The sequence below is a fragment of the Dipodomys ordii genome, unplaced genomic scaffold (assembly GCF_000151885.1).
Source record: "Dipodomys ordii isolate 6190 unplaced genomic scaffold, Dord_2.0 Scaffold165, whole genome shotgun sequence".
Taxonomy (NCBI): Eukaryota; Metazoa; Chordata; class Mammalia; order Rodentia; family Heteromyidae; genus Dipodomys; species Dipodomys ordii.
In genome coordinates, this window is record NW_012267381.1 from 1,179,178 (window position 1) to 1,191,324 (window position 12,147).

At 46.0% G+C, this 12,147-nt stretch overlaps 1 pseudogene; it reads right to left on the minus strand.

Annotated features, from left to right (window-relative positions):
• Window positions 1-4,275: 4,275 nt before the first annotated feature.
• LOC105998514 lies at window positions 4,276-4,911 on the minus strand (annotated as a pseudogene).
• Between the last annotated feature and the right edge of the window lie 7,236 nt (window positions 4,912-12,147).

Consider the following 12,147-nt stretch of genomic DNA (forward strand, 5'->3'; position numbering starts at 1 on the left):
TAGCCTTGAGCTGAAGAGCTGAGGGACAGCACCCAGGCCCAGAGTTCAGGCCCCACGACCGGACCAAAAAAAAAAAAAATTGTTCCTCATTAAAAAAAAAAAAATGTAAGCAGAATAATTCATTGCAATACATCTTAAGAGTTTATAATATGGATGTGTCCATTTCCAAGAGGAGGATTTGGGAATACTTGTAACTTTTGGAACCACCACCCTGTATTTTGGTGGTTCATCTGTTACAGGATCCCTCATGGGAAAAGTGTTCCAAGGAAGACACTAGGGAAAACCTGGAGTTTAACTCTCCATTGGTCTTTACCATACAACTGTCTGGTGGGCTGGGAATGTGGCTTATAGGTAAAGTGCTTGCCTGGCATGTATGAAGCCCTGAGTTTGATTCCTCAGTACCACATAAACAGAAAAGGCTGAAAGTGGCACTGTGGCTCAAGTGGAAGAGTGCTAGAGTTCAAGCCCCAGGAAGGGGGGAAAAAAAAAACTGCCTGGCATTTTCTTTAATGTTCTGCAGCAGCCACGGTCTTCATCAACAAGATGGTATTATATAAACTAAGCATCTAAGCATGCTGATGCTGCCTGATGGCACTGCTGCTCTGGTTCTTTCATAGAAGGAACCTACAGTGAACCCCAAGGGCAGATCCTATGAAAGGATCTCAGTTTTTTTCCTGGCCCTCTTAGCAGCCAGGTAGCCTCAAACAAGATACTGAACTGTGCTCTCAGCTATACTCACAAAATGGCGGTATTACCTCAAGGGCTGTGGGAGGATTAAGTATGATAGTATACATGCCTGCCAGTAATCCCTGGATGAATGGTCTCTGAGCATAACTTCAATTTCTGTCAAGGATTTGTACCTTTGTCATTAGGTTGAGTTGGCAACACACAATTGAACTTGGGAAACTAGGCTGCCATTGTACTGAGTCAGGTCGGGGTACTATTTTCTTCACAGCTGAGAAGGCTTTTGTGCCTTTTTAAGGCATTCCTTGCATGTCTGAGCGGTGATAGGTCGGATTTATCACTGTTGATTGTTGTGACAAATATCTGAGAAAACAACTCCAGGCAGGCAGGATTCCTTTTAGACCTGGGTTGCAGAGGTTTCAGTCCGTGGTTGCAGGGTCTGTTGTTTCTGGCCTGTGGTGACGCAGTGCAACGTGGCAGAAGGATGTGCTGGAACAAAGCTCCAGCACCAATTGTTTGGGGTTTTTTTTTGGTCGGTCGTGGGGCCTGAACTCTGGGCCTGGGTGCTGTCCCTCAGCTCTTCAGCTCAAGGCGAGCGCTCTACCACTTGAGCCACAGAGCCACTTCCGGCTTTTTGCTTATCTGCTGCTGAGGAATCAAACCCAGGGCCTCATGCATGCAAGACAAGTGCTCTACCACTGAGCCACCTTCCCAGCCCCTCCAGCACCAATTGTAAGGAAATGCCCCCCCCACCTGATCTCCGACCTTGGTGGCAGCGCCTGCGCAGTAGGTGAGGCATCTCCCACTTCCGGCCCCCAGCGATATAAAAGGGGCCTCCAAGGAGTCAGATGGCCCATTTTCTCCCTATGTTATGCTAGTAATAAATCTTTTCTTCTACTTGACTTGTGTCCGTGTGATCTTTTGGGTTACTTTCTGCCTGTGTTACATTTTTCCTTTCACCAGTGGTAGCCAGGAAGCAGAAAGAGTGACAATTAGGGACCAGAGAAAAGACATCCTTTAAACACATATCCCTAAAGACCTTTTTCCTCCAACCAGGCCCATCTCTGTTTTGAGTGGCTCCAGTTCTGGGCACTGTCCCTCAGCCCTTTTGCTCTTAGTGCTCTACCACTTTGAGCCACAGCACCACTTCCAGTTTTCTGGTGGTCTATTGGAGATAAGAGTTTCATGGACTTTCCTGCTGGGGCTGGCTTTGAACCACAATCTTAAGATCTCTGCCTCTTGAGTAGCTAGGATTACAGGTGTGAGCCACCAGCACCCAGCTCCTCAAGCTTTATCTCCAATTAACCACCAAAAAGCTAGAGATGGAGCTGTGGCTCAAGTGGTAGAGAGCTAGCTTTGAATAAAAAAAAAAAAAAAAAAAGCTCCGGGACAGCTGCCAGACCCAGCGTAATAAGTAAGTAAATTAAAAGCCTTTGTTTTGTGTTGCTGGAGATTGAATCCAGGGTCTATACTCATGGCCTACAGTGTTAAGAAATAAAGATTTATTTGGACAGTATTTCCATTATGAATTATCCTAGACAAGCCAGCAGAGAACACATAAGATATTTGCAGTGTGGCCAAACTGGGTTCTGCACAAGTTCCTCACCTGTGGCCAACATGCTCACTCCATGAATAATGTTACTCAAAATTGAAATAATGTTGGGTGATGCCTATAACCCTTCCTGCAAGGAATAAGTGTAGTCAATGGCATTAGTCTCTCTTCCCATTTCTTTTTTTCTTTTGTGCCAGTCCTGGGGCTTGAACCCAGGGCCTATTGTCCTAGAGCTTCTTTTGCTCAAGGCTAGTACTCTCCACGTCAGCCACAGCTCTACCTCTGGCTTTTTCTGGTGCTTCATTGGAGGTAAGAGGCCCATAGATTTTCCTTCTAACCTTGATCTTCTGATCTCAGCCTCCTACGTAGCTAGGATTAGAGGCATGAGACCCTGGTGTCCAGGCTTTCTTCCCATTTTTAACGAAATGGAAAACTGGTTTTCCAGACCTCTACCTTCATTGAGGCTTACTTACAGATGTCCTTCTGCCTATGCTTTTCATATCTTTGGCTGAAGCAAGTTCCCTTGACATTGTTTTACTGATCAAGTCAGGAGCTCTTCTCAACCCAATGAGGCTGAACAATCTCTTAGTCTCTGGAGAGCACCCTCCCTTCGCTCATGAATGCCTCCCCAAACATTATCTCTCTTTAATCATTCTCTTTTATTTTCTGCATCTTGTTCCTTCCTTCTCCCACAGATGAAAGGTAAGAGGAGGGGGAAAAAAGAATAAACTCTACTCTTAAGAAGCTCCCTTCCTTCAGCTATTGAATCCTGTCGGTTTTTCTCAGAAAACTCTGAAGATAGAAACAATGGTAAACACACTGTATGGCTGAAAGATTCACATTTTTGTGCGTGCTGGTACTGAGGCTTCAACTCAGGGCCTCCCACTTTCCCTTGGCTTTTTTACTCAAGGATAATACTCTACCATTTGAGTCACACCTCCATGTCTGGATATTTTGCTGGTTGATTGAAGAATCTCATGGGCTTTCCTGCTTGGTTGGCTTCAAACTGTGATCTTCATCCTCCTGAGTAGTTGGATGACAGGTGTAAGCCAGGTTAGAACAGGAGTTCTCTATTTTTGCTAGTCCTGGGCTAGAACTCAGGCCCTGGTCACTGCTCCTGAGCTACTTCTTTTTCTCAAGGCTAGCATTCTACCACTTGAGCCACAGCACCACTTCCAGCTTATTCTGTTTATGTGGTACTGAGGAACTGAACCCAGGGCTTCATTAATGTTAGGCAAGCACTCTACCACGAAGCCACATTCCCAACCCTTCTTTTTTTTTTTTAACACAAAAAATGTAATTTATGGGGCTGGGAAGGTGGCTCAGTGGTAGAGTGCTTGCCTTGCATGCCTGAGACCCTGGGTTCGATTCTTCAGCACCACATAAGCAAAACGAAAAAAGCTGGAAGTAGCGCTGTGGCTCAAGTGGTAGAGCGCTAGCCTTGAGCTGAAGTGCTGAGGGACAGCGCCCAGGCCCAGAGTTTAGGCCCCACGACCAAACCCCCCCCCAAAAATTAATTTATCTCATTTACCAACTGATTAGCTACAAAGATATAAGTCGTACCTTGGAGTTCAAAGCAGTTTCATTTTTTCCCAGTTACTTTGATCACAGGCTAAAAGCAACATCCTGTGTTTTTATCTGGATTCAGTTAATCATTTGCTTTTTTTTTGTCAGTGGTGGAACCTGAACTCTGGGCCTGGGTGCTGTCCCTCAGCTCTTCAGCTCAAGGCTAGCACTCTACCACTTGAGCCACAGCACCACTTCCAGCTTTTTCTGCTTATGTGGTACTGAGGAATCGAACCCAGGGCCTCATGAATGCAAGGCAGGCACTCTACCACTGAGCCACCTTCCCAGCCCAATCATTTATATTTTATACATCTGTTTCCTGAAGAACCATCTTTTCTTCATGATCACTGAAGCTCTAAAACATACATCATCCTTGCCTTCACATATTTCAGTAATACAATCACAGTTCTGAAAGTCTCTAAGTGTATTTTGTGTATATCTTGCTATGTGGGATCCTTCCCAAAGGTTCGTGGTCATTGAAACAAAGACTCAAAGACTACATCAACAGCCTTCTGAGCTGCTACTCTGTTGATATTCCTGACACCCAGGATAGAAGAATGGGTCTATGTCACACAGAAGTCTGTTTCGTTTTTTTTTTTGGGTCCGGTTGCGGGGCCTGAACTCTGGGCCTGGGCGCTGTCCCTCAGCTCTTCAGCTCAAGGCTAGCACTCTACCACTTGAGCCACAGCACCACTTCTGACTTTTTTTTCCTGCTTATGTGGTGCTGAGGAATCGAACCCAGGGCCTCATGCATGCAAGGCAAGTGCTCTACCACTGAGCCACCTTCCCAGCCGCACACAGAAGTCTGATGGTGTCATTTTAACCCAAAATGGAGCCAGAATATTTCATTGACAGATGAATGTCCCCACTAAGGTTAGCAGCTTCAATCTCAGAGCAGGCCAGATGTCTGACACTGGAAAACCAGTGTGCATGAGCACAACAGTGGCCAAACACATTCATATGTGCCTGATTACAATCTGAGATGTCAAAACATCAAAACCTCCACTGCCATTTCCACTACAGTTTTCACAAGAAAAGTGTCTATCTCTGTTAACAGCACAGCTGGAATGCTTCATAGCATCAAGAAGAAGTTGAGGGGCTGGGAGCATGGCTTAGTGCTTGCCTCACATGCATGAAGCCCTGGATTTGTTTCCTCAGTACCCATATACAGAAAAAGCCAGAAGTAGCACTGTGGCCCAAGTGGTAGAGTGCTAGCCTTGAGCAAAAGAAGCTCAGGGACAGTGCCAAGGCCCAGAGTTGAGGACTGGCAAAAAAGAAAAAGGAGGAGGAGAAGGAGAAGGAGGAGAAGGAGGAGGAGGAGGAAGAGAAGGAGGAAGAGGAGGAGGAGGAGGAAGAAAAAGAAGAAGAAGTAGTAGTTGGACCAGGCCCCAGTGGCTCATGCCTATAATCGTAGCTACTCAGGAGGCTGAGATCCGAGGATTGCAGTTCAAAGCCACCTGGGGCTTTGAGAGACTCAACTCAAATAACTACTCAGAAAAAGCCAAAGTATTGCTGTGGCTGTAGTGGTAGAGCACTAGCCTTGACATAGAGAGGCTCAGGGACAGTGCCCAGGGGCCCTGAATTCAAGCCCCAGGACCAGCACAAACAAATAATTAAAAGGAAAACATGACCACTGGATATGATGGTTGACACCTATATCCCAGCACTCAGGAGGATCAAAAGTTTGAGCCAGTCTGGGGAACATAGTGCAGTCCTGTTTCAATATTAAGTAAATGAATGAGTAATAAGTAATATATAAATAAAAGGAGAACATGCTTACCAAACAGCAATATTTGGTTATAGACTCACTGCAGGAGGGCAGACTACACTAGAACATTCCTCAGAGGCACTGGGATATTTTTTTAGTTATACATACCGTACAGCACAGAGATTATATATTGTATAGTTCAAAAACTGAAGTAAATGTCAGATGTTCTCACTACAAAAATGATAAGGAGGAAGTGGTGCTATGGCTCAAGTGGTAGATCACTAGCCTTGAGCTGAAGAGCTCAGGGACAGTGCCCATGCCCAGAGTTCAATCCCCGCGACTGACTAAAAAACAAAAGTATTTGAGGTGATGAATATGATACCTGAAGCCTGGTGCCAGTGGCTCATGCCTGTAATCCTACCTTCTCAAGAGGCTGAGATCTGAGGATCACAGTTTGAGACCAGACTATGCCAAAAAAAAAAAAAAAAAGCCCATGGGATTCTATCTCCAATTAACCAGCACAAAGCCAGAGAGAAAGTAAGGTTCAAGTGTTAGAGTACCATAGTTGAGCAAAAAAGCCACGTAAGAATGCAAGGCCTGAGTTCAAGTTCTATTAGCATCACACACACATATATACACACATGTGCACGCGCACACACACACATATATACACACAAAGTTAACTATTATACATTATGCTCATAAATCACATCATTTTGTACCCAGTCAATTTATACGCTGATAAATTCAGCTTATGATTTAAAAAGTCAGGGCCCTGTCTTCTGAAAGACTGGATAGTAAGCTTGCCTGCACCCCTAAACTCTCTCTTCCCAGCTGCTGAAAGGAGAATCACTCCTCTTCTGAAACCACAAGTGATGTATAGGTTTACATTTTCTTAGAAAATTAGATCAACCAAGTTCAGCCAATTCCTTGGGTTGTAGCTCTTTTGTATGTGGCTGATCTCAGCTCCCATTTGAGTCTTCCATGCTTTGCTCTCTGTTGTGTGTGTGTGTGTGTGTGTGTGTGTGTGTGATGGCGACTTTGAGGTTTTGACACTGCTTTAGTGTTCATTAGCTTTCTGACTTTAGGGAAGTCACGTTACCTCTTGGGGCCAATTTCTTCATCTATTAAAGTTAATCAGGATTAAACCAGTTAACACATTCATTAGACTTTGAAGGTTTTTTTTTTTAAGGTATGTACATGGTAGATGGAATTGTTCTTTCAAGGCAAGGTCTCCATAAGACAATAGTTGCAATAGAAAAGGGATGTTGCAGCAACTAGAGACCCTCACGCAGTAGACACCCCACACTGCCTGCCCATCACCCCCCAGTGGCCATTCTTGGTGGGATTATGGTTCATTCTGACTCGAGAAACTGCTGCCCTGAATACTTCAGTGTCTCAAAGAGAAACGAGTGCCATGCTTTGAATATAGATATTCAAACCAAAGTTTGAGCTTGAGGCCTTTCACTTGCTAGGCAGGTCCTCTACCATTTGAGCCATGCCCCAGTCCTATTTTTTGCTTCTAAATAGACTGTTTTACCTTGTGATATGATTTGGAGGTTTAAATCCAGATAGCTGACCGCTGTGGAGGTCACTATGTGTGAGTTACAGGGACAAAGAAAGTATTTTAAATGACTTCAGTGGCTTTTCATTGGGTCAAACAGAGTTAGGTTTCTGGCTTTTATTTTCTGCCAGTACTGAGGCTTGAACTCAGGGCCTAGGTTCTGTCCCTTAGTTTATTTACTCAAGGATGCCCGTATGCCACTTGAGCCACAGCTCCACATCTGGCTCTGTGTGTGTGTGTGTATTTAATTGGAAACAAGCAAGTGTACTTTCCCGCCCAGGCTGGCCTCGAACCACAATCCTCAGAGCTCAGCCTCCTGAGTAACTAGGATTACAGGTGTGAGCCACTGGCACTCAGCCACTTGTTTGGTGTTGATAGATAGGATTGAGACATTTCTCCATCTCAAGGGCAGCTCCTGGCACCACCTGCCTCCTCTAGAACTTACTACCCACTTCCTGGCTTTTATGCTAAGCACTGTGTAAATAGAGCCAGGGGTGTGACCCACACCTTCTTCTCTACCACTCTTGCTGGTGGGTCCAGAAAACCAGGTGACTGATTAGTTACAGGCTGGCTGCAAACTAAAGATACCACGTTTGCCTTCATCATGGCACCTGGAGGGCTTAAGGAAGAACTCCTCTAAGAGCCTTCCCACTTAACCTATGGTCTGCCCTTTCAAAATTGAACAGATTAGCCCCTCATCCCCTTGATGCGCTCTGTAAGAACTTCCCAGCACCAAGCATCCACTACTGCTCTTGATTTTAGTGCAAAAGCTATGACCCAGTAACCTGGAATCCAGGGAAGCCCCTCCTCCAATGCACTGGCTGAATGACAGTGGCTCAGCACTCTGAGCTATTCCCTGTTGCCACCACCTTGTTACCCCTGCCTGCCAATCAGTTTTGCATCAATAAACTTTATGTTCAGCACTTTGCCAGATGAATGAGAAGAGAGCAGCTAAAGACTGATCTCTGACCTTGGCACATAAACAGCCTACAGATTGGTCTTGACAGTTAATAAAGGACAGGCCCAGCAATTCTCCAATGCCTTTTTGCCTTAATTAGATCCCAAGCATTCAATGGCTCTGGAGAAAATCTTTCATTTGGAGAGAAAGCCCCCTCTCCACCCCTACCTTGCAAGACAGGCAGTCCCATCTCCATTCATTCATTCATTCAGACTGTCAATCATGGAAGCAGTTACAGGTGCTGACATCCATCCAAGCCCCATTACCTGTGCTCAGCACGGAGCTAACTGCTTTCAAGTAAAGTCACTGCAAGAATTCCCAAAGTCCACCTTGAGCTCTGTTGGAAGACAACTTGCAGGCAGGCAGGCAGGCAGGCTGAAGTGTATAAGCTTCTGTTGAATTCTGCTTCTGCTCTGTGGCCTTTGGCAAGTTATTTAACCTCTCTGCCCTCAGTTTCCTCTTGGGGGTTAATAACACCAACCTTTAGAAGTTGTCATCAAGTCTAAGTGAGACCATGTGTGTAGAGCAGCCCGCAAGCCACAGCTTAGCAGCTTACAGGGGCTTGCCTAACAGAACTCACCTCCCTCTCCCTCTCCCCTGTACTCTTTCAGTCTCTGGGGAGTCAGATGGAGTGCTCACACCCAATTCTTATCCTGAATGATGTTTGAGACCTGTTTTGGATGGTGCTCTGTTTCTCCATCTATAAAATGGGGAGTGCAGATCATCTTCCAGGGGCTCTGAAAAAGAGCATTAGCGCAGAAGCCAAGGCTGCTGAGGAGGGCTGGTGGCAGGTGAGAGCCTGGTGGCAGCTTCAGGCTTGTCTTCAGATGCCACTGCATCCCTGGGGACTGCCTTTAATAATAGATACTGTAAAATTCCTGAAACCCACTTCATGCTATATTTGCTCACACAAGGAGGTTTATTCGGTGTGAATCATATTAATGTGCTGTTGCTTCATTTCATGGTGTGTGGTGCAAATCTCTTTGAGAGCCAGGAAAACAGCAGTCAGTGGCAGAACATTGCCTGGCCTCACCCCAGTCCCACCCTGGCTGTGCCATCACAGCGTCTCGGAGCCCCCAGACCTCTGGGCCACCTCTCACTCCCCTGACAGGGAGATTATAAAACCTTCTTTTCAAGCATTTCTGTTTTATTACTTTTAATGCTCAACAGAAACCTTAGGGATAAGTGACTAGCTTTTGCTCTGTGTGTGTGTGTGTGTGTGTGTGTGTGTGTGTGTGTCCTGCGTGCATGCACATGAGCACATGTGCCAGTACTGGGGCTTGAACTTAGAGCTTGGGTGCTGTCCCTGAGCTTTTTACTGCTGAAAACTAGCTCTCTACCACCTGCGCCACAGCTCCACTTCTGACTCTTTGATGGTTAATGGGAGATAAAAGTCTAATGGGGGCTGAGAACATGGCTTAGTGGGTTCGATTCCTCAGTACCACATAAACAGAAAAGCCTGGAAGTGGTGCTGTGGCTTAAGTGGTAGAATGCTATCCTTGAGCAAAAGAAGCTCAGAGACAGTGCCCAGGCCCTGAGTTCAAGCCCCAGTAGTGGCCAGAAGGAAAAAAAAAAAGAGTCTAATGGATTTTCCTGCAATCCTTAGAGCTCACTTTGTTTTGTCTTTTTTGTTGTTGTTGTTGGTTGTGGGACTTGAACTCTGGGCCTGGGCGCTGTCCCTCAGCTCTTCAGCTCAAGGCGGGCACGCTACCGCTTGAGCCACAGCATTTACTTCTGGTTTTCTAGTGGTTTATTGGAGATAAGAGTCTCACAGACTTTCCTGGCTGGGCTGGCTTTGAACCTCGATCCCCAGATCTCAGCCTCCTGAGTAGCTAGGATTACAGGCATGAGCCACCCACACCCGGCTCACTCACTTTCTTGAGTACCTAGGATTATAGGCACTGGCCTCCAGCACCTGGCCAGGCAAACCCTCTACCACCCAACTACCCCTCCAGGCCTTTAATGCCTGTTCAAGACATGCTCTTCCCAGTGCCCTACCCTATGACTTCAGTAAGATTTGTTTATTTATTTTTGTTGTTGTTGTGGGGCTTGAACTCTGGGCCCAGGGTGCTTGTCCCTGAGCTCTTCAGCTCAAGGTGAGAGCTCTACCACTTAAGCCACAGTGCCACTTCCGGTTTTCTGGAGATTAATTGGAGATAAGAGTCTCATGGACTTTTCCTGCCCAGGCTGGCTGTGAACCTCGATCCTCAGATCTCAGCCTCCTTAGTAGCTAGGATTACAGGCAGGAACTACCGGTGCTCGGACTCAGTAAGATGTCTTAAGGGCTTGGAATTTGCAAGGTCTTTTGAGATCTCCTACTTCAATCTCCTAAGGCCCAAGTGGATTCTACACTCAGCACAGAAACAATCTTCATTCAGATCTTCAACTCAAAAAACAAATCCCACTCATTTTCCCCTTGGCTCCTATGCGCCAATCAACCATTGTGGCCTGAACCTCCCTTCACCCTGCTGGCCCTTGTCAGTGTAGAGCTAGCCTCAGGAGCTGTGGTGGACAGACTGAAGTAGTCAGACAGGAATGTTCGTCATCAAGCCACTCTTTGGAAGCCTGGCCTTTTGCTGGAAGCTTCCCAAGTGCAGGTATGTACAATCTCATTTTAAAACCACTGATGATGTATAAAACCATACTTAGACCCTGACATTCACATCTTCACTCACTACTCTTTCCTTCTTTTTTGAAAAATTAAGCCTATAGAAAGTTAAAATAAGGCTGGTGGCTCACACCTGTCATCCTAACTACTCAGGAGGCTGAGATCTGAGGATTGCAATTCAAAGCTAGCCCAGGCAGGAAAGTCCATGAGAATCTTATCACCAATTAACCACCAAAAACCAGAAGTGGAGCTGTGGTTAAAAGTGGTAAAGCACTAGTCTTGAATGAAATTGCTCAGGGACAGCACCTAGGCCCACTTAGTCGAACACCAACCAATGCATGAGAGCATCAGATACCAAATTTAGTCCTGGTCTTGAACAAAAAGGAAAAGAAAAAAGAAACAAGATACTAAAATTTCCTTTACTTAGATTTTCCCAAGTAGCATTTTGGAAAATCTATTTTTTTCCTCTCTTTCCTCCTTTGCCTCTTCCTTCCTCTTCCCTCCCCCTCTCCGTATTATATACTGTGGTATTCGTGTATATGTGTGTGTGCGCGCACACACGCACACATGCATGCACACACGTGTGTAATTGTTGAGCCATTGAAAAGTTGCAGCATCCTTCTCTTTCACATTTGACACAGCTCACTGTGCACAATATGTCAATCACTGAATTGAGTGGGGCCTCATACATGCTAGGCAAGTGCACTACCACCACTCTGGGGCTTGAGCTCAGGGCCTGGGCACTATCCCAGAGCTTCTTTTGCTCAAGGCTAGCACTTTAGCACTTGAGCCACAGCGCACCACTTCCTGCTTTTTCTGTGTATGTGGTACTGAGGAATCAAACCCAGGGCTTCATGCATGCTAGGCAAGCACTCTACCACTAAGCCACATTCCCAGTGAATCGGGAAGTGTTGTTTTGTTTTTGTTGGATATGGGGCTTGAACACGGCCTGGGCACTGTCCCTCAGCTCTTCAGCTCAACGCTAGCACTCTACCACTTGAGCCACAGCACCACTTCTGGTTTTCTGGTAGTATATTGGAGATAACAGTTTCATGGCCAGGAGCTGGTGGCTCACACCTGTAATCCTAGCTACTAAGGAGGCTGAGATCTGAGGATCACAGTTCAAAGCCAGCCCAAGCAGGAAAGTCCGTGAGACTCTTATCTCCAATAAACCACTAGAAAACCAGAAGTGGTGCTGTGGCTTAAGTGGTAAAGTGCTCATCTTGGGCTGAAGAGCTGAGGGACAGTGCCCAGGTACAGAGTTCAAGCCCCATGACTGACACTCCCCCCCAAAAAAAAGAAAAAAAAGAGTTTCATGGACTTTCCTGCTGGGGCTGGCTTTGAACTGCAATTCTCAGATCTCAGCCTTCTGAATAGCTAGGATTAGTAGCAGGTGTGAGCCACTGATGCCCAGCCAAATTGGGAAGTTTTGTACCAGGATTTATTCACTAGGTGACTCAGCATGAGCAGGTGAGGCCCTTCTCATTAAGCCCTTCTCCTGGAGGAT